Below are 21994 nucleotides of genomic sequence, written 5' to 3' on the forward strand. Positions count from 1 at the left end.
GGGGTCTTGTGGACGTTAGGGCGTCGTTGGATGGTCGACACGAGACCGGGGCGCCATGGGATGCATGGGATGGCCGCCACGATCCCATGCCTGTCTCCTGTAGCCAGAGGAGGGAGACAAGTGGTGGATGTGGGCTGGGCCTTCCATTTTTCTATATGGGCCTCAATGCTCAGTAGATTAGGTCCTTCTCTTTTCTTTGTTTTTTATACTATTTTATTTACTTCACCTCTTTTATATTTTAAATAGTTGCCAAAAGAATGTTGTTATTTATGAAAAGTGACACATAAATACTGTGTATTATTCGGAGCTAGCACACAAAGTTTGGAGGCAGTTTGGAGTTAAGTCAATAATGGTTTATTTTGAAAAGGTCATTTTCTTTATTGTTGGACCACTTGTTAATTTCCTAGGAATTATTTGGTGATTCAAATGATGTTGGTTGCAACATGAAAATGATCAGGGGGAGTTATACAATAATTTGGACATTTTAGTTTTATTGGTTGAGATGTTTTAAATTTCACATATTATTTGAATTTGAAAATAGGTGGAGTTTCAAATGAGAAATTGATCAAAGTGACTAAGCACGGTTTTGGCAAAATGATTATCTTGACCTCAAGGATTACTGTAGCTTAATTATCCGGGCGTTACAGTCGCAACAACTTTCGAGGGTAGAGTATTCCACCCAAATTTATTGATTCGACACAAGGGGAGCCAAAGAATATTGTCAAGTATTAGCAACTGAGTTGTCAATTCAACCACACCTGGAAACTTAGTATCTGCAGCAAAGTGTTTAGTAGCAAAGTAATATGATAGTGGTAGTAGCGGAAACAAAAGTAAAGACAGCAAAAGTAATGTTTTTGGTATTTTGTAGTGATTGTAACAGTAGCAGCGGAAAAGTAAATAAGCGTAAACCAGTATATGGAAAACTCGTAGGCACCGGATCAGTGATGGATAATTATGCCGGATGCGGTTCATCATGTAACAGTCATAACATAGGGTGACACAGAACTAGCTCCAATTCATCAATGTAATGTAGGCATGTATTCCGTATATAGTCATACGTGCTTATGGAAAAGAACTTGCATGACATCTTTTGTCCTACCCTCCCGTGGCAGCGGGGTCCTATTGGAAACTTAGGGATATTAAGGCCTCCTTTTAATAGAGAACCGGAACAAAGCATTAGCACATAGTGAATACATGAACTCCTCAAACTATGGTCGTCACCGGGAGTGGTCCCAATTATTGTCACTTCGGGGTCGCCGGATCATAACACATAGTAGGTGAATATAGACTTGCAAGATAGGATCAAGAACTCACATATATTCATGAAAACATAATAGGTTCAGATCTGACATCATGGCACTCGGGCCCTAGTGGCAAGCATTAAGCATAGCAAAGTCATAGCAACATCAATCTCAGAACATAATGGATACTAGGGATCAAACCCTAACAAAACTAACTCGATTACATGATAAATCTCATCCAACCCATCACCGTCCAGCAAGCCTACGATGGAATTACTCACGCACGGCGGTGAGCATCATGAAATTGGTGATGGAGGATGGTTGATGATGACAATGGCGACGAATCCCCCTCCCCGGAGCCCCAAACGGACTCCAGATCAGCCCTCCCAAGAGGTTTTAGGGCTTGGTGGCGGCTCCGTATCGTAAAACGCGATGATTTCTTCTCTCTTATTTTTTCTCTCTGAAAGCAAATATATAGAGTTGGTGTTGGCATCGGAGGGTTTCTAGGGGGCCCACGAGGTAGGGGGCGTGCCCTTGGGGGGGCCCACCCTCGTGAGAAGGGTGTGGGCCCCCTGGTCTTCATCTTTGGCAAGGATTTTTTATTGTTTTTTCTAAGATGTTCCGTGGAGTTTCAGGTCATTCCGAGAATATTTGTTTTCTGCACATAAAACAACACCATGGCAATTCTGCTGAAAACAGCGTTAGTCCGGGTTAGTTCCATTCAAATCATACAAGTTAGAGTCCAAAACAAGGGCAAAAGTGTTTGGAAAAGTAGATACGATGGAGACGTATCAGTGTAAAGCGCATGAAGAAAATCCATGCTGATGGGCTTTTGGAATCACTTGATTATGAATCAGTTGATGCTTGCGAACCATGCCTCATGGGCAAGATGGCTAAGACTCCGTTCTCCGGAACAATGGAGCAAGCAACAGATTTGTTGGAAATCATACATACTAATGTATGTGGTTCGATGAATATTGAGGCTCGCGGCAGGTATCATTATTTTCTAATCTTCACAGATGATTTGAGCAGATATGAGTTTATCTACTTGATGAAACACAAATCTGAAATATTTGAAAAGTTCAAAGAATTTCAGAGTGAAGTGGAGAATCATCGTAACAAAAATAAAAGTTTCTACGATATGATCACAGAAGAAAAATATTTGAGTTACGAGTTTGGCCTTCAGTTAAAACAATGTGAAATAGTTTCACTACTCACGCCACCTGGAACACCACAGTGTAATGGTGTGTCCGAACTTCGTAACCGTGCTTTATTAGATATGGTGCGATCTATGATGTCTCTTACCGATTACCACTATCGTTTTGGGGTTATGCATTAGAGACAGCTACATTCATGTTAAATAGGGCACCATCTAAATCCGTTGAGACGACACCGTATGAACCGTGGTTTGGCGAGAAACCTAAGCTGTCGTTTCCTAAAGTTTGGGACTGCGATGCTTATGTGAAAAAGTTTCAACATGATAAGCTCGAACCCAAATCGGAGAAGTAAATCTTCATAGGATACCCAAAAGAAAATGTTGGGTACACCTTCTATCACAGATTCGAAGGCAGGTTATTCATTGCTGAGAATGGATCCTTTCTAGAGAAGGAGTTTCTCTCGAAAGAAGTGAGTGGGAGGAAAGTAGAACTTGATGAGGTAACTGTACCTGCTCCCTTATTGAAAAGTAGTTCATCACAGAAATCTGTTCCTTTGACTACTACACCAATTAGTGAGGAAGCTAATGATGATGTGAAGGAAATATGCCCTAGAGGCAATAATAATGTTATTATCTTATTTCCTTATATCATGATAAATGTTTATTATTCATGCTAGATTTGTATTATCCGGAAACATAATACTTGTGTGAATACATAGACAAACCAAACGTCACTAGTATGCCTCTACTTGACTAGCTCATTAATCAAAGATGGTTATGTTTCCTAACCATAGACATGTGTTGTCATTTGATTAACGGGATCACATTATTAGGAGAATGATGTGATTGACATGACCCATTCCATTAGCTTAGCACCCGATCGTTTAGTATGTTACTATTGCTTTCTTCATGACTTATACATGTTCCTATGACTATGAGATTATGCAACTCCCGTTTGCCGGAGGAACACTTTGTGTGCTACCAAATGTCACAACGTAACTGGGTGATTATAAAGGAGCTCTGCAGGTGTCTCCAAAGGTACATGTTGGGTTGGCGTATTTCGAGATTAGGATTTGTCACTCCGATTGTCGGAGAGGTATCTCTGGGCCCTCTTGGTAATGCACATCACATAAGCCTTGCAAGCATTGCAACTAATGAGTTAGTTGCGAGATGATGTGTTACGAAACGAGAAAAGAGACTTGCCGGTAACGAGATTGAACTAGGTATTGAGATACCGATGATCGAATCTCGGGCAAGTAAAATACCGATGACAAAGGGAACAACATATGTTGTTATGCGGTCTAACCGATAAAGATCTTCGTAGAATATGTAGGAGCCAATATGAGCATCCAGGTTCCGCTATTGGTTATTGACCGTAGACGTGTCTCAGTCATGTCCACATTGTTCTCGAACCCGTAGGGTCCGCACGCTTAAGGTTTCGATGATAGTTATATTATGAGTTTATGAGTTTTGATGTACCGAAGTTAGTTCTGAGTCCCGGATGTGATCACGGACATAACGAGGAGTCTCGAAATGGTCGAGACATAAAGATTGATATATTGGACGGCTATATTCGGACACCGGAAGTGTTTCGGGTGATTTCGGAGAAAACCGGAGAGCCGGAGGGTTACCGGAACCCTATCGGGAGAAGTAATGGGCCATATGGGCCTTAGTGGAGAGAGAGAGGGGCAGCCAGGGTGGGCCGCGCGCCTCCTCCCCCCTGGTCCGAATTCGACTAGGAGAGGGTGGGCAGCGCCCCCCTTCCCTTCTCCCTCCCCACTTCCTTCCCCCTCCTAGTAGGAGTCCTACACCTACTAGGAGGAGGACTCCTCCTGGCGCGCCAATAGGGGCCAGCCGGCCTCCTCCCCTTGCTCCTTTATATACGGGGGTAGGGGGCACCCCTAGACACAGAAGTTGATCCACGTGATCATATTCTTAGCCGTGTGCGGTGCCCCCTTCCACCATAATCCTCGATAATATTGTAGCGGTGCTTAGGCGAAGCCCTGCGACGGTAGTACATCAAGATCGTCACCACGCCGTTGTGCTGACGGAACTCTTCCCCGACACTTTGCTGGATCGGAGTCTGGGGATCGTCATCGAGCTGAACATGTGCTAAAACTCGGAGGTGCCGTAGTTTCGGTGCTTGATCGGTCGGGCCGTGAAGACGTACGACTACATCAACCGTGTTGTGCTAACGCTTCCGCTGTCGGTCTACAAGGGTACGTAGATCACACTCTCCCCTCTCGTTGCTATGCATCACCATGATCTTGCGTGTGCGTAGGAAAATTTTGAAATTACTACGTTCCACAACAGTGGCATCCGAGCCTAGGTTTTATGTGTTGATGTTATATGCACGAGTAGAACACAAGTGAGTTGTGGGAAATATAAGTCATACTGCTTACCAGCATGTCATACTTTGGTTCGGCGGTATTGTTGGACGAAGCGGCCCGGACCGACATTACGCGTACGCTTACGCGAGACTGGTTCTCCCGACGTGCTTTGCACAAAGGTGGCTAGCGGGTGACAGTTTCTCCAACTTTAGTTGAACCGAATGTGGCTACGCCCGGTCCTTGTGAAGGTTAAAACAACACCAACTTGACAAACTATCGTTGTGGTTTTGATGCGTAGGTAAGATTGGTTCTTGCTTAAGCCCGTAGCAGCCACGTAAAACATGCTACAACAAAGTAGAGGACGTCTAACTTGTTTTTGCAGGGCATGTTGTGATGTGATATGGTTAAGACATGATGCTAAATTTTATTGTATGAGATGATCATGTTTTGTAACCAAGTTATCGGCAACTGGCAGGAGCCATATGGTTGTCTCTTTATTGTATGCAATGCAATTGCGCTGTAATGCTTTACTTTATCACTAAGCGGTATCGATAGTCGTGGAAGCATAAGATTGGCGAGACGACAACGATACTACGATGGTGATCAAGGTGTCGCGCCGGTGACGATGGTGATCACGACGGTGCTTCGAAGATGGAGATCACAAGCACAAGATGATGATGGCCATATCATATCACTTATATTGATTGCATGTGATGTTTATCTTTTATGCATCTTATCTTGCTTTGATTGACGGTAGCATCATAAGATGATCCCTCACTAAATTATCAAAGTATAAGTGTTCTCCCTGAGTATGCACCGTTGCGAAAGTTCTTCGTGCTGAGACACCACGTGATGATCGGGTGTGATAGGCTCTACGTTCAAATACAACGGGTGCAAAACAGTTGCACACGCGGAATACTCAGGTTAAACTTGACGAGCCTAGCATATAACAGATATGGCCTCGGAACACGGAGACCGAAAGGTCGAGCGTGAATCATATAGTAGATATGATCAACATAGTGATGTTCACCATTGAAACTACTCCATCTCACGTGATGATCGGACATGGTTTAGTTGATTTGGATCACGTGATCACTTAGAGGATTAGAGGGATGTCTATCTAAGTGGGAGTTCTTTAGTAATATGATTAATTGAACCTAAATTTATCATGAACTTAGTACCTGATAGTATCTTGCTTGTTTATGTTTGATTGTAGATGGATGGCCCGTGCTGTTGTTCCGTTGAATTTTAATGCGTTCCTTGAGAAAGCAAAGTTGAAAGATGATGGTAGCAATTACACGGACTGGGTCCGTAACTTGAGGATTATCCTCATTGCTGCACAGAAGAATTACGTCCTGGAAGCACCGCTGGGTGCCAGGCCTGCTGCTGGAGCAACACCAGATGTTATGAACGTCTGGCAGAGCAAAGCTGATGACTACTCGATAGTTCAGTGTGCCATGCTTTACGGCTTAGAATCGGGACTTCAACGATGTTTTGAACGTCATGGAGCATATGAGATGTTCCAGGAGTTGAAGTTAATATTTCAAGCAAATGCTCAGATTGAGAGATATGAAGTCTCCAATAAGTTCTATAGCTGCAAGATGGAGGAGAACAGTTCTGTCAGTGAGCATATAGTCAAAATGTCTGGGTATAATAATCACTTGATTCAATTGGGAGTTAATCTTCCAGATGATTGCGTCATTGACAGAATTCTCCAATCACTGCCACCAAGCTACAAGAGCTTCGTGATGAACTATAATATGCAAGGGATGAATAAGACTATTCCCGAGCTCTTCGCAATGCTGAAAGCTGCGGAGGTAGAAATCAAGAAGGAGCATCAAGTGTTGATGGTCAATAAGACCACTAGTTTCAAGAAAAAGGGCAAAGGGAAGAAGAAGGGGAACTTCAAAAAGAACAGCAAGCAAGTTGCTACTCAAGAGAAGAAACCCAAACCTGGACCTAAGCCTGAAACTGAGTGCTTCTACTGCAAGCAGGCTAGTCACTGGAAGCGGAACTGCCCCAAGTATTTGGCGGATAAGAAGGATGGCAAGGTGAACAAAGGTATATGTGATATACATGTTATTGATGTGTACCTTACTAATGCTCTCAGTAGCACCTGGGTATTTGATACTGGTTCTGTTGCTAACATTTGCAACTCGAAACAGGGACTACGGATTAAGTGAAGATTGGCTAAGGACGAGGTGACGATGCGCGTGGGAAATGGTTCCAAAGTCGATGTGATCGCGGTCGGCACGCTACCTCTACATCTACCTTCGGGATTAGTGTTAGACCTAAATAATTGTTATTTGGTGCCAGCGTTAAGCATGAACATTATATCTGGATTTTGTTTGATGCGAGACGGTTATTCATTTAAATCAGAGAATAATGGTTGTTCTATTTATATGAGTAATATATTTTATGGTCATGCACCCTTAAAGAGTGGTCTATTCTTATTTAATCTCGATAGTAGTGACACACATATTCATAATGTTGAAACCAAAAGATGCAGAGTTGATAATGATAGTGCAACTTATTTGTGGCACTGCCGTTTGGGTCATATCGGTGTAAAGCGCATGAAGAAACTCCATACTGATGGGCTTTTGAAACCACTTGATTATGAATCACTTGGTACTTGCGAACCGTGCCTTATGGGTAAGATGACAAAAACACCGTTCTCCGGTACTATGGAGAGAGCAACAGATTTGTTGGAAATCATACATACAGATGTATGTGGTCCGATGAATGTTGAGGCTCGTGGTGGATATCGTTATTCTCTCACCTTCACAGATGACTTAAGAAGATATGGGTATATCTGCTTAATGAAACATAAGTCTGAAACATTTGAAAAGTTTAAAGAATTTCAGAGTGAATTTGAAAATCATCGTAACAAGAAAATAAAATTCCTGCGATCTGATCATGGAGGAGAATATTTGAGTTACGAGTTTGGTGTACATTTGAAACAATGCGGAATAGTTTCGCAACTCACGCCACCTGGAACACCACAGCGTAATGGTGTGTCCGAACATCGTAATCGTACTTTACTAGATATGGTGCGATCTATGATGTCTCTTACTGATTTACCGCTATTGTTTTGGGGTTATGCTCTAGAGACGGCCGCATTCACGTTAAATAGGGCACCATCAAAATCCGTTGAGACGACGCCTTATGAACTATGGTTTGGCAAGAAACCAAAGTTGTCGTTTCTGAAAGTTTGGGGTTGCGATGCTTATGTGAAAAAGCTTCAACCTGATAAGCTCGAACCCAAATCGGAGAAATGTGTCTTCATAGGATATCCAAAGGAAACTATTGGATACACCTTCTATCACAGATCTGAAGGCAAAACTTTTGTTGCTAAATTCGGAAACTTTCTAGAGAAGGAGTTTCTCTCGAAAGAAGTGAGTGGGAGGAAAGTAGAACTTGATGAGGTAACTGTACTTGCTCCATTATTGGAAAGTAGTACATCTCAGAAACCAGTTTCTGTGACACCTACACCAATTAGTGAGGAAGCTAATGATGATGATCATGAAGCTTCAGAACAAGATACTATTAAACCTCGTAGATCAACCAGAGTAAGATCCGCACCAGAGTGGTACGGTAATCCTGTTCTGGAAGTCATGCTACTGGATCATGATGAACCTACGAACTATGGAGAAGCGATGGTGAGCCCAGATTCCGCAAAATGGCTTGAAGCCATGAAATCTGAGATGGGATCCATGTATGAGAACAAAGTATGGACTTTGGTTGACTTGCCCAATGATCGGCAAGCTATTGAGAATAAAGGATCTTTAAGAAGAAGACTGACGCTGACGGTAATGTTACTGTCTACAAAGCTCGACTTGTCGCAAAAGGTTTTCGACAAGTTCAAGGGATTGACTATGATGAGACCTTCTCACCCGTAGCGATGCTTAAGTCTGTCCGAATCATGTTAGCAATTGCCGCATTTTATGATTATGAAATTTGGCAGATGGATGTCAAAACTGCATTCCTGAATGGATTTCTGCAACAAGAGTTGTATATGATGCAACTGGAAGGTTTTGTCGATCCAAAGGGAGCTAACAAAGTGTGCAAGCTCCAGCGATCCATTTATGGACTGGTGCAAGCCTCTCGGAGTTGGAATAAACGCTTTGATAGTGTGATCAAAGCATTTGGTTTTGTACAGACTTTTGGAGAAGCCTGTATTTACAAGAAAGTGAGTGGGATCTCTGTAGCATTTCTGATATTATATGTAGATGACATATTACTAATCGGAAATGATATAGAATTTCTGGATAGCATAAAGGGATACTTGAATAAGAGTTTTTCAATGAAAGACCTCGGTGAAGCTGCTTACATATTGGGCATTAAGATCTATAGAGACAGATCAAGACGCTTAATTGGAATTTCACAAAGCACATACCTTGACAAAGTTTTGAAAAAGTTCAAAATGGATCGAGCAAAGAAAGGATTCTTGCCTGTGTTACAAGGTGTGAAATTGAGTAAGACTCAATGCCCGACCAATGCAGAAGATAGAGAGAAAATTAAAGATGTTCCCTATGCTTCAGCCATAGGCTCTATCATGTATGCAATGCTGTGTACCAGACCTGATGTGTGTCTTGCTATAAGTCTAGCAGGCAGGTACCAAAGTAATCTAGGAGTGTATCACTGGACAGAGGTCAAGAACATCTTGAAATACCTGAAAAGGACTAAGGATATGTTTCTCATATATGGAGGTGACAAAGAGCTCAACATAAATGGTTACGTTGATGCAAGCTTTGACACTGATCCGGACGATTCTAAATCGCAAACCGGATACGTGTTTACATTAAACGGTGGAGCTGTCAATTGGTGCAGTTCTAAACAAAGCGTTGTGGCGGGATCTACATGTGAAGCGGAGTACATACCTGCTTCGGAAGTAGCAAACGAAGGAGTCTGGATGAAGGAGTTCCTATCCGATCTAGGAGTCATACCTAGTGCATCAGGTCCAATGAAAATCTTTTGTGACAATACTGGTGCAATTGCTTTGGCAAAGGAATCCAGATTTCACAAGAGAACCAAGCACATCAAGAGACGCTTCAATTCCATCCGGGATCTAGTCCAGGTGGGAGACATAGAGATTTGCAAGATACATACGGATCTGAATGTAGCAGACCCGTTGACTAAGCCTCTTCCACAAGCAAAACATGATCAGCACCAAAGCTCCATGGGTGTTAGAATCATTACTGTGTAATCTAGATTATTGACTCTAGTGCAAGTGGGAGACTGAAGGAAATATGCCCTAGAGGCAATAATAATGTTATTATTTTATTTCCTTATATCATGATAAATGTTTATTATTCATGCTAGATTTGTATTATCCGGAAACATAATACTTGTGTGAATACATAGACAAACCAAACGTCACTAGTATGCCTCTACTTGACTAGCTCATTAATCAAAGATGGTTATGTTTCCTAACCATAGACATGTGTTGTCATTTGATTAACGGGATCACATTATTAGGAGAATGATGTGATTGACATGACCCATTCCATTAGCTTAGCACCCGATCGTTTAGTATGTTACTATTGCTTTCTTCATGACTTATACATGTTCCTATGACTATGAGATTATGCAACTCCCGTTTGCCGGAGGAACACTTTGTGTGCTACCAAACGTCACAACGTAACTGGGTGATTATAAAGGAGCTCTGCAGGTGTCTCCAAAGGTACATGTTGGGTTGGCGTATTTCGAGATTAGGATTTGTCACTCCGATTGTCGGAGAGGTATCTCTGGGCCCTCTTGGTAATGCACATCACATAAGCCTTGCAAGCATTGCAACTAATGAGTTAGTTGCGAGATGATGTATTACGAAACGTGTACAGAGACTTTCCGGTAACGAGATTGAACTAGGTATTGAGATACCGATGATCGAATCTCGGGCAAGTAAAATACCGATGACAAAGGGAACAATGTATGTTGTTATGCGGTCTGACCGATAAAGATCTTCGTAGAATATGTAGGAGCCAATATGCAAAAAGATAGGTCTAATCATTTCAGCAAAGCGCTCAAAATCCTCATCATCCTTTTTCTTGGATGGCTTAGGAGGAAAAGGCATGGGTTTCTGAACCCAGGGCTCTCTTTCCTTACCGTGTTTCCTAGCAACAAAGTCTCTTTTATCATAACGTTGGTTCTTTGATTGTGGGTTATCAAGATCAACAACAGGTTCAATTTCTACACCATTATCATTACTAGGTTGAGCATCAACATGAACATCATTATTAACATTATCACTAGGTTCATGCTCATTACCAGATTGTGTTTCAGCATCAGAAATATAGATATCATTGGGATTCTCATGTGTGTCAATAACAGGTTCACTAGAAGCATGCAAAGTCCTATCATTTTTCATTTTCTTCCTCTTGGTAGGACTAGGTGCATCAATATTATTTCTACGTGATCATATTCTTAGCCGTGTGCGGTGCCCCCTTCCACCATAATCCTCGATAATATTGTAGCGGTGCTTAGGCGAAGCCCTGCGACGGTAGTACATCAAGATCGTCACCACGCCGTCGTGCTGACGGAACTCTTCCCCGACACTTTGCTGGATCGGAGTCCGGGGATCGTCATCGAGCTAAACGTGTGCTAAAACTCGGAGGTGCCGTAGTTTCGGTGCTTGATCGGTCGGGCCGTGAAAACGTACGACTACATCAACCGCGTTGTGCTAACGCTTCCGCTGTCGGTCTACAAGGGTACGTAGATCACACTCTCCCCTCTCGTTGCTATGCATCACCATGATCTTGTGTGTGCGTAGGAAAATTTTGAAATTACTACGTTCCCCAACATGATGATCATGTAACTTCAGATCAAGTTACTACCGAACCTCGTAGGTAAACCAGAGTGAGATCCGCACCAGAGTGGTACGGTAATCTTGTTCTGGAGGTCATGTTACTTGACCATGACGAACCTACAAACTATGAGGAAGCGATGATGAGCCCAGATTCCGCGAAATGGCTTGAGGCCATGAAATCTGAGATGAGATCCATGTATGAGAGCAAAGTATGGACTTTGATTGACTTGCCCATTGATCGGCAAGCCATTGAGATTAAATGGATCTTCAAGAGGAAGACGGACGCTGATAGTAGTGTTACCATCTACAAATCTAGAATTGTCGCAAAAAGGTTTGCGACAAGTTCAAGGTGTTGACTACAATGAGAGTTTCTCACTTGTATCTATGCTTAAGTCTGTCCGAATCATGTTAGCAATTGCCGCATTTTATGAAATCTGGCAAATGGATAAACAAAACTGCAGTCCTTAATGGATTTATTGAAGAAGAGTTGTATATGATGCAACCAGAAGGTTTTGTCAATCCTAAAGGTGCTAACAAAATATGCAAGCTCCAGCGATCCATCTATGGACTGGTGCAAGCATCTCGGAGTTGGAATATACGCTTTGATAAGTTGATCAAAACATATAGTTTTATACAGACTTGCGGTGAAGCCTGTATTTATAAGAAAGTGAGTGGGAGCACTATAGCATTTCTGATAAGTATATGTGTATGACATATTGTTGATCGGAGATAATGTAGATTTATTCTGCAAAGCATAAAGGAACGTTTGAAAGGAGTTTTTTCAAAGAAAGACCTCGGTGAAGCTGCTTACATATTGAGCATCAAGATCTATAGAGATAGATCAAGACGCTTGATAAGTTTTTCAATGAGTACATACCTTGACAAGATTTTGAAGTAGTTCAAAATGGAACAGTCAAAGAAAGAGTTCTTGCCTGTGTTACAAGGTGTGAAACTGAGTAAGACTCAAAGCCCGACCACGAAAGAAGATAGAAAGAGAATGAAAGTCATTCCCTATGCCTCAGCCATAGGTTCTATAAAGTATGCCATGCTGTGTACCAGACCTATTGTATACCCTGCCCTGAGTTTGGCAAGGGAGTACAGTAGTGATCTAGGAGTAGATCACTGGACATTGGTCAAAGTTATCCTTAGAGGAATAAGGATATGTTTCTCGATTATGGAGGTGACAAAAGGTTTGTCGTAAAGGGTTACGTCGATGCAAGTTTTGACACTAATCCAGATGACTCTAAGTCTCAATCTGGATACATATTGAAAGTGGGAGCAATTAGATAGAGTAGCTCCGTGTAGAGCATTGTTGACATAGAAATTTGCAAAATACTTACGGATCTGAATGTAGCAGACCCGTTGACTGAACTTCTCTCACAAGCAAAACATGATCACACCTTAGTACTCTTTGGGTGTTAATCACATAGCGATGTGAACTAGATTATTGACTCTAGTAAACCCTTTGGGTGTTGGTCACATGTCGATGTGAACTATGGGTGTTAATCACATGGTTATGTGAACTATTGGTATTAAATCACAAGGCGATGTGAACTAGATTATTGACTCTAGTGCAAGTGGGAGACTGAAGGAAATATGCCCTAGAGGCAATAATAAAGTTATTATTTATTTCCTTATATCATGATAAATGTTTATTATTCATGCTAGAATTGTATTAACCGGAAACATAATACATGTGTGAATACATAGACAGACAGAGTGTCACTAGTATGCCTCTACTTGACTAGCTCATTGATCAAAGATGGTTATGTTTCCTAACCATAGACATGAGTTGTAATTTTATTAACGGGATCACATCATTAGGAGAATGATGTGATTGACTTGACCCATTCCGTTAGCTTAGCACTTGATCGTTTAGTTTGTTGCTATTGCTTTCTTCATGACTTATACATGTTCCTATGACTATGAGATTATGCAACTCCCGTTTACCGGAGGAACACTTTGTGTGCTACCAAACATCACAACGTAACTGGGTGATTATAAAGGTGCTCTACAGGTGTCTCCGAAGGTACTTGTTGGGTTGGCGTATTTCGAGATTAGGATTTGTCACTCCGATTGTCGGAGAGGTATCTCTGGGCCCACTCGGTAATGCACATCACTATAAGCCTTGCAAGCATTGCAACTAATGAGTTAGTTGCGGGATGTTGTGTTACGGAACGAGTAAAGAGACTTGCCAATAACGAGATTGAACTAGATATTGAGATGTCGACGATCGAATCTCGGGCAAGTAACATACCGATGACAAAGGGAACAACGTATGTTGTTATGCGGGTTGACCGATTAAGATCTTCGTAGAATATGTAGGAGCCAATATGAGCATCCAGGTTCTGCTATTGGTTATTGACTAGAGACGTGTCTCGATCATGTCTACATAGTTCTCGAACCCGTAGGGTCCGCACGCTTAAAGTTCGATGACGGTTATATTATGAGTTTATGTGTTTTGATGTACCGAAGGTTGTTCGGAGTCCCGGATGTGATCACGGACATGATGAGGAGTCTCAAAATGGCCGAGACATGAAGATTGATATATTGGACGACTATATTCGGACACCAGAATAGTTCTGGGGGTTATCGGATATATACCGGAGTACCGGGGGGTTAGCGGAACCCCCCCGGGGGTTATTGGGCCTCATGGGCCCAAAGTAGTGGAAGAGGAGAGGCAACAGGAGGTGGCGCGCAGCCCCCTTGCCCCAATCCGAATTGGGAAAGGGAAGGGGGTGCGGCCCCCCTTCTCCTTCCTTCTCTCCACCTCCTCCTTCCCCCTTCTCCTAGTTGGAATAGGAAAGGGGGCAAAACCTACTTGGAGTAGGATTGCCCCCCCTTGGGAGCGCCTCCTCCTCCTGGCCGCCCCCTCCTCCTCCACTCCTTTATATACGTGGCCAGGGGGCACCCGATAGACACAACAATTGATCCCTTGGATCTCTTAGCCGTGTGCGGTGCCCCCCTCCACCATAATCCACCTCGATCATATCGTAGCGGTGGTTAGGCGAAGCCCTGCATCGGTAGAACATCATCATCGTCACCACACCATCGTGCTGACGAAACTCTCCCTCAACACTCGGCTGGATCGGAGTTCGAGGGACGTCATCGAGTTGAACGTGTGCAGAACTCGGAGGTGCCATGCGTTCGGTACTTGATCGGTCGGATCGTGAAGACGTACGACTACATCAATCGGGTTGTGCTAACGCTTCCGCTTTCGGTCTACGAGGGTACGTGGACAACACTCTTCCCTCTCATTGCTGTGCATCACCATGATCTTGCGTGTGCATAGGAAATTTTTGAAATTACTACGTTCCCCAACACTAATGATGACCATCACACATTTATTTACTTACAACTCAAGAATTACAACTCGATACTTAGAACAAAATATGACTCTATGTGAATGCCTCCGGCGGTGTACCGGGATATGCGATGAATCAAGAGTGACATGTATGAAAAATTAAGCATGGTGGATTTTCCACAAATACGATGTCAACAACATGATCATGCAAGGCAATATGACAATGATGATGCGTGTCATAATAAACGGAACGGTGGAAAGTTGCATGGCAATATACCCCGGAATGGCTATGGAAATGCCATAATAGGTAGGTATGGTGGCTGTTTTGAGGAAGATATAAGGAGGCTTAGCGTATCATATCACGGGGTTTGGATGCACCGGCAAAGTTTGCACCAACTCTCAAGGAGAGAAGGGGCAATGCACGGTACTGAAGATGCTAGCAATGATGGAAGGGTGAGAGTGCGTATAATCCATGGACTCAACATTAGTCATAAAGAACTCACATACTTATTGCAAAAATCTACAAGACATCAAAACCAAGCACTACGCGCATGCTCCTAGGGGGATAGATTGGTAGGAAAAGACCATCGCTCGTCCCCGACCGCCACTCATAAGGAAAGTAATCAAAGAACACCTCATGCTTCAAATTTGTCACACAACGTTTACCATACCTGCATGCTACGGGGCTTACAAACTTTAACACAAGTATTTCTCAATTTCACAATTACTCAACTAGCACACCTCTAATATTACCACCCTTATATCTCAAAACAACTATCAAGTATCCAACTTCTCTTAGTATTTAATGCACTTTAAGGTTTTTATCTTGGATGCCGATCATATTAGGACTAATTTTATAACCAAAGAAAATTACCATGCTGTTCTAAAGGACTCTCAAAATAATATAAGTGAACCATGAGAGATCAATAATTTCTATAAAATAGAACCACCACCGTGCTCTAAAAGATATAAGCGAAGCACTAGAGCAAAATTATCTAGCTCAAAAGATATAAGTGAATCACATAGAGTATTCTAATTAATTCCGATTCATGTGTGTATCTCCCAAAAGGTGTGTACAACAAGGATGATTTTGGTAAACTAAAAAGCAAAGACTCAAATCATACAAGACGCTCCAAGCAAAACACATATCATGTGGTGAATAAAAATATAGCTCCAAGTAAAGTTAACAATGGACGAAGATGAAAGAGGGGATGCCCTCTGGGGCATCCCCAAGCTTAGGATTTTGGTTGTCCTTGGATTTTACCTTGGGGTGCCTTGGTCATCCCCAAGCTTAGTCTCTTGCCACTCCTTGTTCCATAATCCATCAAATCTTTACCCCAAACTTGAAAACTTCACAACACAAAACTTAAACAGAAAATCTCATGAGCTCCGTTAGCGAAAGAAAACAAAACACCACTTCAAGGTACTGTAATGAACTCATTATTTATTTATATTGGTATTAAACCTACTATATTCCAACTTTTCTATGGTTCATAAACTCCATTACTAGCCATAGATTCATCAAAATAAGCAAACAACACACGAAAAACAGAATCTGTCAAAACAGAACAGTATGTAGTAATATGTAGGTTTCGAATACTTCTGGAACCCCAAAAATTCTAAAATAAATTTCTGGACGTGAGGAATTTATCTATTAATCATCTGAAAAAAGAATTAACTAAATACCACTCTCCAGTAAAAAATGGCAGCAAATCTCGTGAGCGCTAAAGTTTCTGTTTTTTACAGCATGATCGCAAAGACTTTCCCCAAGTCGTCCCAAAGGTTCTACTTGGCACAAACACTAATTAAAAGCATAAAACCACATATAAACACAGGATAGATGAATTATTTATTACTAAACAGAATCAAAAAGCAGGAAACAAAAATAAAATTGGGTTGCCTCCCAACAATCGCTATCGTTTAACGCCCCTAGCTAGGCATAAAAGCAAGGATAGATCTAGGTATTATCATCTTTGGTATGCAATTCTTCAATAGAACACTTACAACCCTTAGTAGTTTCCTTATTTCTATTAATGATTAAACTCCTAGGCAAGAAATCAAGAAAATCATTTGTAGCAAAAGGTTCTTTAATGATATTGAAGAAGTTGGGGTGAACACTTATAGATTTGAGATCCGCAATTTCCTTACTAGAAGTTTCACCCTCATTTTTCGGTACATACATAAATTTGGCAACCATGGTAGTAGGAGGATTTGGAGTATTTTTAATGGATGAAAAGGCAGATCCTAAATTATTAATGATATCCTCAAGTTTACGAATTCTTGTGGAATCTAGATCTATTCTTTCGTTAACTATAGGTTCTTTTTCTTTAAAAAGTTTCAGAGTAGCTCCTACCTTAGATCCATATTGAGTGATTTGTTTGTGGATCTTTTTATCCAAATTTTCAATCAACTCCACAGAGGCAACTTTATTTCCTATAATTTCAAGCCTTTGCATCACATGTTCCAAAGTTAAAATAGTTCCATTAACCAAGAGAAGTGGTGGGCCAAAGAAATCTATCATAGCATTATAGGAATCAAAAGTATGGCTACCCAAGAAATTCCCTCTGGTAATGGTATCAAGAATATATCTATTCCAAGGGGTGATGCCTACGTAAAAATTGCGAAGAAAAACAGAAGTGAATAGCTTCCTAGAGGATCCATTCTAAGCATTGCAAATTCTATACCAAGCATCTTTTAAATTTTCTCCCTCCCTTTAAAATTGAGAACTTCATGCTCGGGAGTACTAACAATGATAGGAGAATTAGGCATAACGACACACGGCAACACGAGAAGCAAGCGGAAAGAGACAATCAAGAGGATGATCAGGCAAAGCATTAAGTAATTGGAGAAGCCTCCCACAAGCTTGTGGGAGACTCTCTTCTTCAATTTGCACAAAATTATATATATCCCTTAAAGCAGCTTGTTTCTTATGAGCAGGGAAATATTTAGCAGAGAAGTAATATATCATATCCTTGGGACTACGCACACAACCAGGATCAAGAGAATTAAACCATATCTTAGCATCACCCTTTAATGAGAACGGAAATATTTTAAGGATATAAAAATAGTGAGTTCTCTCATCATTAGTGAACATGGTGGCTATATCATTTAATTTAGTAAGATGTGCCACAACAGTTTTAGATTCATAGCCATAAAAAGGATCAGATTCAACCAAAGTAATTATATCAGGATCAATAGAGAATTCATAATCCTTATCATTAACAAAGATAGATGAAGTGGCATAAGCAGGATCATATTTCATTCTAGCATTCAGAGTTTTTTGTTTAAGTTTAGCTAATAATTTCTTAAGATCACTTCTATCATTGCACACAAGAAATTCTCTTTTAGTTTCTTCATCCATAACATAGCCCTCAGGCACAACAGGCAATTCATATTTATTAGGAGAGCCTTCATCATCACTTTCATCAGTTTCAATAATTTCATTCTCTCTAGCCCTAGCAAGTTGTTCATCAAGAAATTCACCAAGTGGCACAGTAGTATCAAGCATAGAAGTAGTTTCATCATAAGTATCATGCATAGTAGAAGTGACATCATCAATAATATGCGACATATCAGAATTAATAGCAGAAGCAGGTTTAGGTGTCGCAAGCTTACTCAAAATAGAAGGTGAATCAAGTGCAGAGCTAGATGGCAGTTCCTTACCTCCCCTCGTAGTTGAGGGATAAATTTTTGTTTTCGCGTCTTTCAAGTTCTTCATAGTGACCAGCAGATATAAATCCCAAGTGACTCAAAGAATAGAGCTATGCTCCCCGGCAACGGCGCCAGAAAATAGTCTTGATAACCCACAAGTATAGGGGATCGCAACAGTTTTCGAGGGCAGAGTATTCAACCCAAATTTATTGATTCGACACAAGGGGAGTCAAAGAATATTCTCAAGTATTAGCAGCTGAGTTATCAATTCAACCACACCTGGAAACTTAATATCTGCAGAAAAGTGTTTAGTAGCAAAGTAATATAACAGTAGTGGCAACGGTGGTAAAAGGTAACGGTAGCAAAAGTAATATTTTTGGTGTTTTATAGTGATGATACTCAATAGCAACGAAAAAGTAAATAAGCGAAGATCAATATATGGAAAGCTCGTAGGCATTGGATCGGTGATAGAGAATTATGCCGGATGTGGTTCATCATGTAACAGTCATAACATAGGGTGACACAGAACTAGCTCCAATTGATCAATGTAATGTAGGCATGTATTCCGAATATAGTCATACGTGTTTATGGAAAAGAACTTGCATGACATCTTTTGTCCTACCCTCCCATGGCAGCGGGGTCCTAGCGGAAACTGAGGGATATTAAGGCCTCCTTTTAATAGAGTACCGGACCAAAGCATTAACACATAGTGAATACATGAACTCCTCAAACTATGGTCATCACCAGGAGTGGTCCCGATTATTTTCACTTCGGGGTTGCCGGATCATAACACATAGTAGGTGACTATAGACTTGCAAGATAGGATCAAGACCTCACATATATTCATGAACACATAATAGGTTCAGATCTGAAATCATGGCACTCGGGCCCTACTGACAAGCATTAAGCATAGCAAAGTCATAGCAACATCAATCTCAGAACATAGTGGATACTAGGGATCAAACCCTCACAAAACTAACTCGATTACATGATAAATCTCATCCAACCTATCACCGTCCAGCAAGCCTACGATGCAATTACTCACGCACGGCGGTGAGCATCATGAAATTGGTGATGGAGGATGGTTGATGATGACGACGGCGAAGGATTCGCCCCTCCAGAGCCCCGAACGGAGTCCAGATCAGCCCTCTCGAGGGAGTTTAGGGCTTGGCGGCGGCTCCGTATCGTAAAACATGATGAATCCTTCTCCTTTATTATTTTCTCCCCGAAAGTGAATATATGGAGTCAAGGTTGAGGTCGGTGGAGTTCCAGGGGGGCCATGAGGCAGGGGGCGCGCCCCACCCTCGTGGCTAGGGTGTGGGCCTCCTGGCCTTGATTCTTTGCCAGTATTTTTTATTATTTACAAAAATAATCTCCGTGGAGTTTCAGGTCATTCCGAGAACTTTTGTTTCTACACATAAATAACACCATGGTAATTCTGCTGAAAACATCACCAGTCCGGGTTAGTTCCATTCAAATCATACAAGTTAGAGTCCAAAACAAGGGCAAAAGTGTTTGGAAAAGTAGATACGACGGAGATGTATCAACTCCCCCAAGCTTAAACCTTTGCTTGTCCTCAAGCAATTCAGTTGACAAACTGAAAGTGATAAAGAAAAACTTTTACAAACTCTGTTTGCTGCTGTTGTTGTAAATATGCAAAGCCAGCATTCAAGTTTTCAGCAAAGATTATGAACTAACCACATTCACAATAACACTTAGGTCTCATGTTTACTCATAGCAATGGCATAATCAACTACCGAGCAATAATAATAAATCTCAGATGACTATACTTTCTCAAAACAATCATGATATGATATAACAAGATGGTATCTCGCTAGCCCTTTCTGAGACCGCAAAACATAAATGCAGAGCACCTTTAAAGATCAAGGACAGACTAGACATTGTGATTCATGGCAAAAGAGAACCAATCAAGTCATAGTCAGTGTAAACGAAGAATAATGAATGCAAATGACAGCGGTGCTTTCCAACTGGTGCTTTTTAATAAGAGGATGATGACTCAACATAAAAGTAAATAGATAGGCCCTTCGCAGAGGGAAGCAGGGATTTGTAGAGGTGCCAGAGCTCGGTTTTGAAATAGATATGAATAACATTTTGAGCGGTATACTTTCATTGTCAACATAACAACCAAGAGATGGCGATATCTTCCATGCTACACACATTATAGGCAGTTCCCAAATAGAATGGTAAAGTTTATACTCCCCCTCCACCAACAAGCATCAATCCATGGCTTGCTGGAAACAACGAGTGCCTCCATCTAACAAGAGTCCCGAGGGGAGTTTTGTTTGCAATTATTTTGATTTGATTTGCATAAAGCATGGGACTGGGCATCTCGGTGACCAGCCATTTTCTCGTGAATGAGGAGCGGAGTCCACTCCTCTTGAGAATAACCCGCCTAACATGGAAGATACAAACAACCCTAGTTGATACATGAGCTATTCGAGCATACAAAATAGAATGTTTATTTGAAGGTTTAGAATTTGGCACATACAAATTTACTTGGAACGGCAGGTAGATATCGTATATAGGTAGGTATGGTGGACTCATATGGAATAACTTTGGGGTTAATGGGATTGGATGCACAAGCAGTATTCTCGCTTAGTACAGGTGAAGGCTAGAAAAAGACTGGGAAGCGGCCAGCTAGAGAGCGACAAAGTCATGAACATGCATTAAAATTAATCAACACTGAATGCAAGCATGAGTAGGATATAATGCACCATGAACATAAATATCGTAGAGGCTATGTTGATTTTGTTTCAACTACATGTGTGAACATGTGCCAAGTCAAGCCACTCAAATCGTTCAAAAGAGGATACCACCCTATCATACCACATCACAACCATTTTAATAGCATGTTGGCATGCAAGGTAAACCATTATAAGCTCCTAGCTAATTAAGCATGGCATAAGCAACTATAATATCTAATTGTCATTGCAAACATGTTTATTCATAATAGGCTGAATCAGGAACGATGAACTAATCATATTTACAAAAACAAGAGAGGTCGAGTTCATACCAGCTTCTCCCATCTCAATCAGTCCATCATATATCGTCATAATTGCCTTTCACTTGCACGACCGAATGTTAATAAATATAACAGTGCACGTGCATTGGACTAAGCTGGAACCTACAAGCATTCAATAAGCAGGAGAAGACAAGGCAATATGGACTCTTGGTTAAATCAACAATAATGCATATAGGAGTCACTTCAACAATTTAATTATGGCCTTCTCCTATCGACCCCCAAAGAAAAGAAAAGAAATAAAACTATTTACACGGGAAAACTCCCAACAAGCAAAAGAAGAAGGGGAAATATTTTTGAGTTTTCTTTTTAATTACTACAACAAGCATGGAAATTAAAGCTAGCTAAAAGCTACACCTAATTTTTTTTGTTTTTGTTAAGGTTTATCAAACACACAAGAAGAAAGCATAAAAAGGAAATAAACTAGCTTGGATATTACAATGAAAAAGTATGAGCACCGACATCTA

This window comes from Triticum urartu, chromosome 2A, assembly GCF_056163025.1.
Source record: "Triticum urartu cultivar PI428250 chromosome 2A, HENAU_Tu73, whole genome shotgun sequence".
Lineage (NCBI taxonomy): Eukaryota > Viridiplantae > Streptophyta > Magnoliopsida > Poales > Poaceae > Triticum > Triticum urartu.